This window comes from Palaemon carinicauda, chromosome 21 (assembly GCF_036898095.1).
Source record: "Palaemon carinicauda isolate YSFRI2023 chromosome 21, ASM3689809v2, whole genome shotgun sequence".
Lineage (NCBI taxonomy): Eukaryota > Metazoa > Arthropoda > Malacostraca > Decapoda > Palaemonidae > Palaemon > Palaemon carinicauda.
Window position 1 is genome coordinate 60,444,310 of NC_090745.1, and position 12,500 is coordinate 60,456,809.

Below are 12,500 nucleotides of genomic sequence, written 5' to 3' on the forward strand. Positions count from 1 at the left end.
TCGGGAAGAGGTAAAGTTGGGGTCATTGATCAGATAAATGACTTGATTTAATCATAATGAGGGAGACAAAAATGAAGCACCCGAAATACGAGAGCAACATTCCAACTGGGATGGGTAAGGCTAGCAGAAGGATCTAATAATTAGGCTAAAAAGCATATTCTGAAATATGAGATCTTTCCACGACTTTTTTTGAAGAGATACTATTAACCGAAATGCTGATAGGAGGTCAGTTGTAAGGACAAAATACAGACAACCTTCTATTTCGTGGTAATAGCCAAAGGAATCCTATTGAAACACACTCACAAGATCAGAGTTCATGGGTATAGATAGAACGAGTATTGAAAGCCAAGACCTTCAAAATGAGGAAGAAGAAATGAGGAGTGTTATAACCACATTAAAAGCTGAAAAAAAAAAAAAAAAAACATACACCACAGGAGGTTATGGATAACAGAGGGAACCATGCAGGACTGTCGCTGGAAGCACAGAACCCTAATGAAAAACGGTAGAGATAAGGAAATGAACAGTTATTGCACTGTTAGCATACATAACTATAATGTATTTAGAAAAGGGCTAAACTCTTATACAAGATTTTTTAGTAAGAGAATCTTATGTCATATGATCTGTATATTTAGACAATGAAGTAAAGGATCACGAACAGTTCACAGGGATAACTAACATCAAATACAAAGAGAGTGAGCTCTCCAGCAGACCCTAATTTACTAAAAGCATACTGATGATCGGAAAGTGAGTTGGTTTTAAAATGTGACAGAAAAGTAGCATTTTTTTTTTTATGGCCGGTCGAAGTTATGCAATGGACCATAGCTGGAAGAATTAGAACATCTAGCCTTCTTTGCCATATACTCAACTGAAGTATGTTTCTAAGAGGGCCAATACAAGAAGAAGAAGAAGAAGAAGAAGAAGAAGACACCCGAAAAGCACAGCAACCGGCTAAACCGGTAAACTAATAAAAGAGGTGCAGATATTTTTGGGGGGATCAGCACCGATCTTTGAAATTGCCAGTGGTCCCAAAAACTTTACAGATTTTTATGGGGCCGATTAAATCGATGGAAGCAAGAGATAAGAAAAGGGATAGTTAGAGTAGAAGAATATAGAAAATTTAGACTGTCGAAAGAACTGATGGCTAGAAAAAATCGAATAGTGAGGCCTTTTCACTAGGCTAGCAATCTAAAGAGTTATCTGAGGCGGCACATTCGGACGTCATATTGATTTTCAGTACAGTAATACAACGTTTCCTGTTAATTATATAGGAAGAAGTGATAAGAATTGTTACATAAATACTAATACTCTTATGCCCATAATCATATATACCGTCTTTTACGAACACAATTCTGGGCCTATTTGTCCTCTATAAATTTCTTCATCTCTATCTCTATTTCATTAATTGGTCTATAAAAGACATTATCATTTATTGTCTTTTCATTTCATACTTCTCGTTGCCTAACGCTCTTCATGTTGGAGAATCAATGTAATTCATAATAATACGTCTGAATAAGGACATGAGTAAGACCTCCAGCTTTAGATTATTTCTATCTTGTTTTTCCCGCGGGGGTTTATTCTACAGGAGGTGTATCGATTTGAGGATGAACGTGATTGTGACTCCAGCTTCATTTTCTCTTAAGTCACCTACACCTATGAGAGAAATATACTTATAGTACAGATACAGAAGCTGATTCGTGAAAATTATTCATGAAACCCTACATACAATTTTAGAGAGAGAGAGAGAGAGAGAGAGAGAGGAGAGAGAGAGAGAGAGAGAGAGAGAGAGAGAGAGGAGAGAGAGAGAGAGAGAGAGAGAGAGAGAGAGAGAGAGAGAGAGAGTCGAGGTCCCGGTCTATTTAATTAATTCCTTCCGGGGCGCTGTTGTTAAGCAAGCCAAGGACCTTATAATGTATTCCCGACGAGACCTGGAAACCTGAAGCGAACCTCTTTGCGATTTATGAGATTGAAAAAAAAGGAGTTCACGTCTACTGGATGCAAAATATGAGCCTAAGCATGCAATCCTTAAAGGATTATACGAGAATTTTGTAAAACATCTTGGAAAATCTTTGCTTCCCGCGAGTATACAGTATTTTTAATTGCAAGAACATTCATCTATAAATCTTATAACAGTTAAACAAGAGCTTAATTATCCAAACCAGTAAGAATTATATAAGCAAATCAATACACCAAATTCATAATAAAAACAGCTGTGATTGCTAAGAAGTTCAAGAGAAAGAAAAGATGAATGTCTGGCCATTGAAGATGCCACAATGGACACTGGATGCAACAGATATAGAAATAGAAAATTACATGCAAATACCTGCAGTAAATTCAATGTGTCCAGAGAAAATCGATAGGATTACTCCGCAATCCATGGTTATTGACAAATGTCAGTGTAGTAACTTTGACTTGCAATGAGAAAAATCAAGTAAAGAAATTAATGTAGCGAATAAGATTTTGATGTGCATCGTTATAAACAAAGGCTTTGGACCTGATTTCACAACATCTATCTTGATCATTATTATAAGGTTTATATAGAAGGAACTAAACAATTGACTAAAATATGTTTGAAGGCAACTTGTAAACATAAGGCAAGAAAACGCTTATTCATGGATTTTCTCTCAGCTCCATTAATATTGAATCTAGTGTTACATAGTATATATATATATATATATATATATATATATATATATATATATATATATATATATATATATATATATATGTGTGTGTGTGTGTGTGTGTGTGTGTGTGTGTGTATGTATGTGCATTTGTGCGTTAAACCACTTGAGTAACTAATCTTTTTAAGAAAACACTTTTATAGATTTCTATACCTTTCCTTGTTATCAAGGCTAGAATTTTGAAACTAGCAAGAAAATGCTCTTCCTTTCCCTGAGTCTATGTAAAGAAATAACAAATTCAGTGTGCCACACCAGTCTTCACTAAATCTACAAAATGGCTGGTGCTTCAACGTATGGGGAAAGCGTTTGCCCTTGTTTCGTTCGTTTAACCCTGGATAGGTACGCTCCTCGGACACCCCTTTGAGGGTATACTCGGTCGCGCGCGACCCCGACGCAAAAAAAAAAAATTCTTGAAAAATCTGTTTTTGCAGTAACCTCCTTTTTTTTTGCCAAAAAAAAGTTCAATGAATGCTTAAAACTACTGTAAAGATAAATACTACTCATCTGCAGAAAAACTATTTATTATAAATATTTTAAAAAATTAAGTAGAAAAAAAGACCTTACATAAAAATTCATAAAAAAAAAATTTATACATATATACACAAATCCTTTTAGGAATTGATTCTTGAATGTTTAGGACACATCTTGATGTATTGTGGATGAAGTCGGAACCATGGAGGTGAAGATCTGAAATGAGAAAAAAGGGTAACTTTTTTTGGCCAAAAAAATTTGTCCAAATTTCATGAATTTTTTTGGGTACCCAAATGAAATAGGAAGTGGCTAATTTTTTTAGGGAATAAACATAGGTTATCCTAAAATAGAAATATGTAAAAAATCTTCATTATTTTGTAAATTACATTTATATCAGGGGCCATATCTAAAGGTCATTTTTTGAGTACTTAGAAATTTCGTAAAAAAATACATATATTTAATATATAATATGATATTTATGCAGGTAAAAATATACCAAATTATCACAAATTCTATAGGGAACAAGAATATATATAGATAGGGCAACTTATGCTTCGGATATGTCCACAAAATGGCCGCCAACCACACTGACTCAGACTCCCTAATCTGCCACCTGAAATGTAGGAAGGGTATGTCAATTTCAAGGTGTTATTTACTAATCTAATTATTCTTGGATATGCATAGAAATTGTATGGTGGATTACTGGATGATTGTCGATTATTTTAAGACTATAAAATTAGAATTCTGACCCCAAAAAAATTTTTTGAAGGGAAATAAAATCGAAAAAAAAAAAAATGTAAAACAATATAATATTTTAGCTAAAAAAATTTGATGATATTCAATCAAAAAAGAAGTAAACAAAATTTTCCGACAAATAAACATCTAAATGAATTATTACTCTATGATAGTTCCTTAGTACGTAGTAATTTTGAAAGAAATGAGAAAAAACGAAAAAGTGGCAATCGCAGGAAAATCGAACACATACCTATATATACGCCATATCTGGCTACAAATAAAGATAGGCATGGGTAGCCAGATCCTCTAGAAACACTTTCCAACACTATAAAAATATAAGTTTTGCGACACTACTTGCCAATTCCTTACGGTAACATGACTAAGCAAAAAAATGCAAAACAAATAAAAAGGGGCACTCGCAGAAAAATGGCCAACATTCTAATATACGGCATTTAAGGAAAAAAAAAAAAATTCAGCCACGTGCTAGGCAAACCATCAAGGCACATTTTCCGACAAATAAACATCTAAAGGAATCATTACTCTGTGATAGTTCCTTTGTACGTAGTAATTTTGAAAGAAATGGGAAAAAAACGAAAAAATGGCAATCACAGGAAAATCGAACACATACCTATATATACGCTATATCTGGCTAAAAAAAAAGATAGGCATGGGTAGCCAGATCATCTAAAAACACTTTCCAACACTATAAAAATATAAGTTTTGCGACACTACTTGCCAATTCCTTACGGTAACATGACTAAGCAAAAAAATGCAAAACAAATAAAAAGGGGCACTCGCAGAAAAATGGCCAACATTCTAATATACGGCATCTCAGATAAAATAAAAGACATGCACGTGTTAGCCCAACCATCAAGGCACACTTTCTAACAAATAAACATAAAAAAAATCAATAATATACGGCAATTCCTTACTACGTAGTAAATTTTTACAAATATTGAAAAAAAAAACAGAAATTGGCAACCGCAGGAAAATACCCCACATACCAATATCTACGGCGTATCTGACAAAAACAAAGTCACGCATGGGTAGCCAGATCATCTAGACACACTTTCCAACACTAAAAAAGCAAAAGTTTTGCGACACTATTTGGCAATTTCTTACGGAAAAATGACTTGGCCAAAAAATGAAAAAAAAATGAAAAAGGGGCACTCGCGGTAAAATGGTCTTCGTGGTGATGAAAGACATTTCAACTAAAAAAAAAAATCATGCACATGGTAGCCAAACAATCCACCAAGACTTTCCACAACTGATAACCTATACAAGTTGCACCATTCTACGACAATTTCATAATACGTAATAACTTTGATAATTATGCAAATTACCTTAGAGGGGTAAACTCGGTCGCGCTCGACCCCGACGTGTCTCAGAAATCTGGGAAGGAGTACAGCTACAGCGATGCGCATCTGGACACTACTAGAGCGTGTAGGCGAGACACCGACTGCAGGTCGATCACCCACAAATTCAGTCACGGGGGTGAGTCACGTGAGAAAAACCTCTTTTGTTTTGACGCTCGGGGTCGCGGACGACCCACCGTACCGTTCCATTAAGATTGACCAACCTTATGTGCTTCACGGGCTCTGGCATCATACGCGAGGTCCAGACATATGTCCTTATATCAGTCGAGCCTTCTCTCTCTCCATTAGTTTGAAAGCAATTCATGATCATGAGAACATATGAGCAAACAAATAAACAGATGTTACCAAACAATGGTTATCCCAGAAACATCATAGAGGAAATGATAAAGAAGAAATGGGGAGTTTTATACAAACGCTCAGGAATCAGCTAAAAACAACAAAGATATAATTCTAAATCACGGTATGGACTATGAGACAGTCTACAGATGACAGTAACTATCCTTAGAAGAATCACAAACTATGGAGTAAAAACAAAGCCACCATTCGAAAAATTATTGCTGAGTCCATAGCAAGCCTAACGTAGTAACTGCCCTTGTAATGGAAAATCATTAATGTCCCAAGCACCGAAGGAGTCTAAGACCAATGTTGTTTACAGGATGACTACCGTCAGGAGTAGACTTCAAGCCATACATCAGGATTTCATTGATATACATGATAAGAAACTTCCATCAAATGACCTTATCAGGGACACAATTGTTTTTTTCATAACGAGGATGACTTTGGCAGGGTGGTGATTGTTGAAACGGTGTGCATCATAATGAAGCAACCTGTGTTGAATGTTCAAGTATCCTCAGGCTATGTCCTCCCTTCCAGCAATAGAACATTTCGCAGAATGCCTCAAGGACTTATCCTGGCACTTATCCTTAGATATTTCAATAAGAAGCAACATTTTTATCAAAAGCATGGATTTTGGCTCTCCAACTGCAATTGGGGGATTCATTGAAGATACAAATACCTTTAGTAGTATCTTCATGAATTTATCTGTGCAAAATATCTTATATTGCTATATTTGTTTTTAAAAATGTTGTTGGATGTCTTCAAAATTTTGCTATTAAGAATGTACTGCCATAAGAAAAAGGATAAGGATTTCTTTTTAGTGATAGCCTGATGAAAGCCATCAGTAATTGGTTGAAACAGCGGTCGAGAGTGGTTGAATAAATGGCACAGCACAGTTTTAAATTCCATGCTTTCCAACAAGAAATGGTACACAAAACTATAAAAATGTTATCTAGAAATAACTCAGGGGCGTAGGAGCGTTTTCCTGTTTGGGGGGGCTAAAGTTCGAAATAACACTGAAGGCGGAGCCGTAGGCGAGAAGGCATAGGAGGAAGGGGGGGGGGGGGGTGACTGGGAGTCTCCCCAGAAAAATTTTATGAGGAAACACCCTCAGATGCGATTTCCTGGCATCTGACAGCATATTGTATCAAAATCAAAATCATATTTTTGGAAGACTTTTATGTGACCAATTCCAATTTTTACACAATAACAATCATAAAATACCAATAGGCCTATATATATATATATATATATATATATATATATATATATATATATATATATATATATATATATATATATATATATATATATATATATATATATATATATATACCGATAGGCCTACTTGGTGAATTTAACAAAAATATACTGACAATGTTGATTCTTTGCTACAAACTCAATCGCAATATCGATCAAGTCAAGGCTATCGTTTTTTTCCCAATGACAATGAAGTATCATGCAGTGATTCAATATTACTCAATGAATAATAACATGAAGCATCAGACCTTGTGAGAAGAGAATAGAGTAAATTTGATTCTTTCATTTGTTTACTTCGTGAATCTAGATAAATGAAAACATTAGGTAAATCAAATCATTCTACAAGTTTCAACTTGCTTTCCAATATGGCTGTTGTGTTGTACAACATATATTAAAATAACTGAATTTAGTTATATATATATATATATATATATATATATATATATATATATATATATATATATATATATATATATATATATATATATATATATATATATATATATATATATATATACATATATAATTTAGAATAATTGTAAGTAAGCAAAATTAAGAACAAGCATATTTCTTATATAAACATACATATTTGAAAGTCATGCCTGAGACCAGAAAATATACATATGAAAAGTGTATGAATAATGTATAATTAATACTTCATAAGCTCTGAAATTGTATAAAAGTATACATATTTAAAAAGGATTATGAAGAAATTATATATATATATATATATATATATATATATATATATATATATATATATATATATATATATATATATATATATATATATACACATTCATGCATATGTTTATATGTGCGATATTCGTCAACTACATGTGTTCGCGTGTGTCATGTTTTCAATTTATTAGTGCGTATCAATGATGTAGTTCGTTACTATAATAGTGTTTGGTAATGATGGATAGATTAACATATGTTTGCACGGTATACACTGGGGGTCAAACATTATAAGTGGCTTGATGCCCAATATGGGGGCTGCTCTCTGTAAAACTAAGCGAGTGACGAGTGACGGGACTGAAACTATTATGCTGGGTACTAACATGATACTTACGTGGCGGGGTGGGGTGGGATGGTGAGACTGTACAAGGGCTGTTGCCAGAGATGAAATGAATTTACAAAATGTAAATCTGTATGTTTAAAAGCATATTTTCAGAAAAAAAGTGGGGGAGCTATAGCCCCCCCCCAGGCCCCCCTGCTCCTACGCCCTTGTAACTGATGTTACAAGTGCTTTAGAATCTGATGGAAATTGCGCAAGAGAACGACTATATCCAAAAGGCATACACGCACACAGACGCAAACACACGCACACACACACACACACACACACACACACACACACATATATATATATATATATATATATATATATATATATATATATATATATAAATATATATAATAGGGGCGACTATCAAATACACATCAGTCCACGATATAAATTGTTGGAAATTTGGTTGTAGCTAATAATTCCTCCTTACCAACATCATTAGATCATACTAGCTCCAATCAAGTTTTTCCTTTTTTTCTGGCCATGATTGCAGTATATATATATATATATATATATATATATATATATATATATATATATATATATATATATATATATATATATATATATATATAAATTATATATATATACATATACATATATATATGTATATATATATGTATATATATATATATATATATATATATATATATATATATATATATGTATATATATATATATATATATATATATATATATATATATATATATATATATATATATATATATATATATATATATATATATATGTAGAGATAGGTGGCTATGTATGTCTATATTCATCAGATAAAACCAATATATGTTTTACATAACCATTGGCTTTGCTGGAAGTCAAAATTGTACCTCGAAAAGTGTGCGATGATTTCATAGATATTCTCGTAAAATATGTCAGTGTTTCAATAATAATAATAATAATAATAATAATAATAATAATAATAATAATAATAATAATAATAATAATAATCGTGTTTTGTGAACTAAACCAAATCCCTAACCATTATATGGTGATAATAATTTAGTTCACACGAATATTTTTCAAACAAATATATTTTACAGTAATTACTAAAAAAAGAAATATGAGAAAAAATATGAATAGTATCAGAATATACTGTAATGCAAAGTACACAAGATAACATAAAAAAGGCTGTTTTTATTAATAGTATAACCAAGACTAGTTTGAATTTTACCATATACCATTTTGGAAATTAGCATGCACTAACAGGAGAGTAACAAACACCAATTAGTAGTCCAACTGCACTAATTCACAACCCAGTAAACCGAAAGTTACATTGAACATCCACTAATTTGGAATGTAACATATCTTGAAATGAGACGCAACTTACTCCACTTCCGACTGCGACGCACAAAACAATTTGTAGTGCAACAGACCTCTAATAGTTCGACAATTCTAATTTCAACAATTTGTGGTTTATTCTATTGCTTGTATAACTTATCATCTTTCTTTCTTCTTGACCAATGCTTCAGGTACTATTAATAAAAATTTATTTTTCATCTAAAAAATTAAACATGTAAACAATAATGTTTTTGTAGAATTCTAATACTACAAAGAAAGCGAATCATAAGCATCTATAACTGATTAGTATAAAATCTATTATTTTTTCACATGGTAGTGGGTGGCTTTAAAGAAAAAACAATAATCACTATCTCATAGATACTTTGAAAAATATGTATTGATTCAAGCCATTGTGCAGATAATCTCAATAACGTTAGCGATTACATACGACATCCCTTAGGGATTTTCAGCAGCACGTTGAACTCCCAAACGCAGACTGCATCGTTCATCTCTATCTTTGCAACACTTCTTTGCACCCTTCTATCCAGTACTTTCAAGGTCTTCCTCTCCTTCATCATCCCAAGACTTCAAACTGTACTCCTTTTTTCCAAAATCTATTATCCGATACTATTTTCCTAAGATTGAACTATTTTGCATCACTGTTATTCATACATAAACCAATTTGAACTCTTTCCGCTCTCATGATATATTAGACAAACAATTAATCTCTGCAGTTTAGAGAAATTGACTCAATAACTTCTCAATACATTCTTATATTGTCTTCCATAAATGTTACGAGTTTCCTTCCAATCTTTTGCACACATCTTGTTAACCGCCATGCATCTCTCGTCCTACCATCATATGATACATTCACTCAGAAATTCTTATAAGATACTGTTGCTTTCTTTTACCAACCATTCGTATAAACATTCGTTACCCCCATTTTGCTAGTTTTCTATTATTATAAAAACGTTAGCCTTGCTTCTAATTTACTCTCAACCTTAGACTCTTGCAAACCTCTTAAATTCTTCCACCAGTTTGTGGATTTCTTCTTAACTATCATCACTCATTATTACATCATGTGCATAAAGCTCCCAACTCCACTCGTGCCCTAATTTTTCTACCTCATTGACTTTGCAGCTATATCTACTTTCCTTTTCTAGATTCCATTCATCATTTCATCAATAAAAGTATCAAACACTAGACTGTCTCTCTCTGTATATATATTTATGCATATGTGTAAATGTGTATTTCTATATACACACACGATATATACACATACAGTATATATATATATATATATATATATATATATATATATATATATATATATATATATATATATATATATATATATATATATGTGTGTGTGTGTGTGTGTGTGCGTGCGTGTGTGCGTATATATAGTATTTACATATATATGCATACAATATATATATACTGCATATATATATGTATATATATACACACACACACATATATATATATATATATATGTATATATATATATGTATATATATTTATGTATATATACATACACACATTTATATATATATATATATATATATATATATATATATATATATATATATATATATATATATATATATATATATATATATATATATATATATAAAGGCAGACAGTCTCACACACACACACACACACACATATATATATACATATATATATATATATATATATATATATATATATATATATATATATATATATATATATACATGCACACACATATAAACACATACTCTTACGTATATATACATACGAATATATACACAAATACTGTATATATATATATATATATATATATATATATATATATATATATATATATATATATATATATATATATATAAACACATTATACATACATACATACATACATATATATATATATATATATATATATATATATATATATATATCTAGGCAGACACAGTCTCATATATATATAACATACAGTATATACATACATATATATATATATATATATATATATATATATATATATATATATATATATATATATATATATATATATATATACTGTATGAATTATATATATAAGGATTTCTATACAATGCTATACAGTAGTGTTATAAGAAATAATGTCACCAATAGAAATAATGGAACAACTAAGCCAGTACCAAACGTAACGGTAGGAAAAATATAGAATGCATTAAAAATATGAAAAGAGGGAAAACAGCAGGAAAAGATGGCCTAACAATTGATTTAGTAATAGATGCAGGAGATTTCATAATAGCAAAACTCACTGAACTCTACACCAAATGTCTGCAAGAAGGCCTTATACCTACAGCTTGGAAAAACTTTATCATTAGACTAATTCACAAAAAGCAAGACACGAAAGACCTGAAAAATTGCCTCCCAATAAGTTTACTCGCCGTATTATACAAAATATTTAAAAAAAATCATATTAGGCAGAACAGAACTAGAGCTAGACTTTAATCATCCAAGAGAGCAAAAAGGTTTTAGAAGTGGATATTCAACAACTGGCCATATCCATGTAATTAACCAGCTAATGGAAAAATCAACTGAATATGACAAACCACTATGTATGGCATTTATAGACTATGAGAAAGCTTTTGATTCTGTAAAAAACAGTATTAAGAACCTCACAGAAGTAAGGAATAGAAGAGTCTTACTGTACGTCAGAACACTTGAATATATCTATACAGGGAGTACAGCAATTCTAAAACTACGTATAGTGAGAAAATTCCGATTGAAAAAGGAATTAGACAGGGAGACCACATCTCTCCTAAATAATTTCACAGCATGCCTAAAAGTTTTTAAGAATTTAGAATTGGAAAATATCAATGGAGAATATCTTAACAACTCAAAATTTGCAGATAACATTGTTGTGTTTAGTGGAGCATAGGATAAATTGCAAAAGATGATAGAAGATTTGAATAAACAAAGCAGAAATGTAGGACTGAAAAGGAATATGAATAAAACTAAGATAATATTCAATGAAAATGCATAGCAACAATAAATATGAGCTATGGACTAGCCACTGGATATTGTTAATGAATATACATACTTAGGACAGACCGTAAGTGTTTCCAAACGACCTAAGACCGAAATTCAAAGAAGGATAAGCACGAGAGGGAAAGCTTTTGGTAAACAAAATGAGAATATGAAAGGTAAAATGTCACTTTCTTCAAAAAGAAAACTATTTCAATAAAATGGTCTTACCAGTATTAACTTATGCATCAGACACTTTGAGCCTTATTAAAGCA

The 12,500-nt window shown here is 31.5% G+C and overlaps 1 protein-coding gene across 4 annotated transcripts in view; it reads left to right on the forward strand.

Annotated features, from left to right (window-relative positions):
* The window catches only part of LOC137615287 (uncharacterized), a 317,326-nt gene that overhangs the window by 194,433 nt on the left and 110,393 nt on the right, over positions 1-12,500 (forward strand). The gene's annotated exons all lie outside the window — the stretch shown is intronic.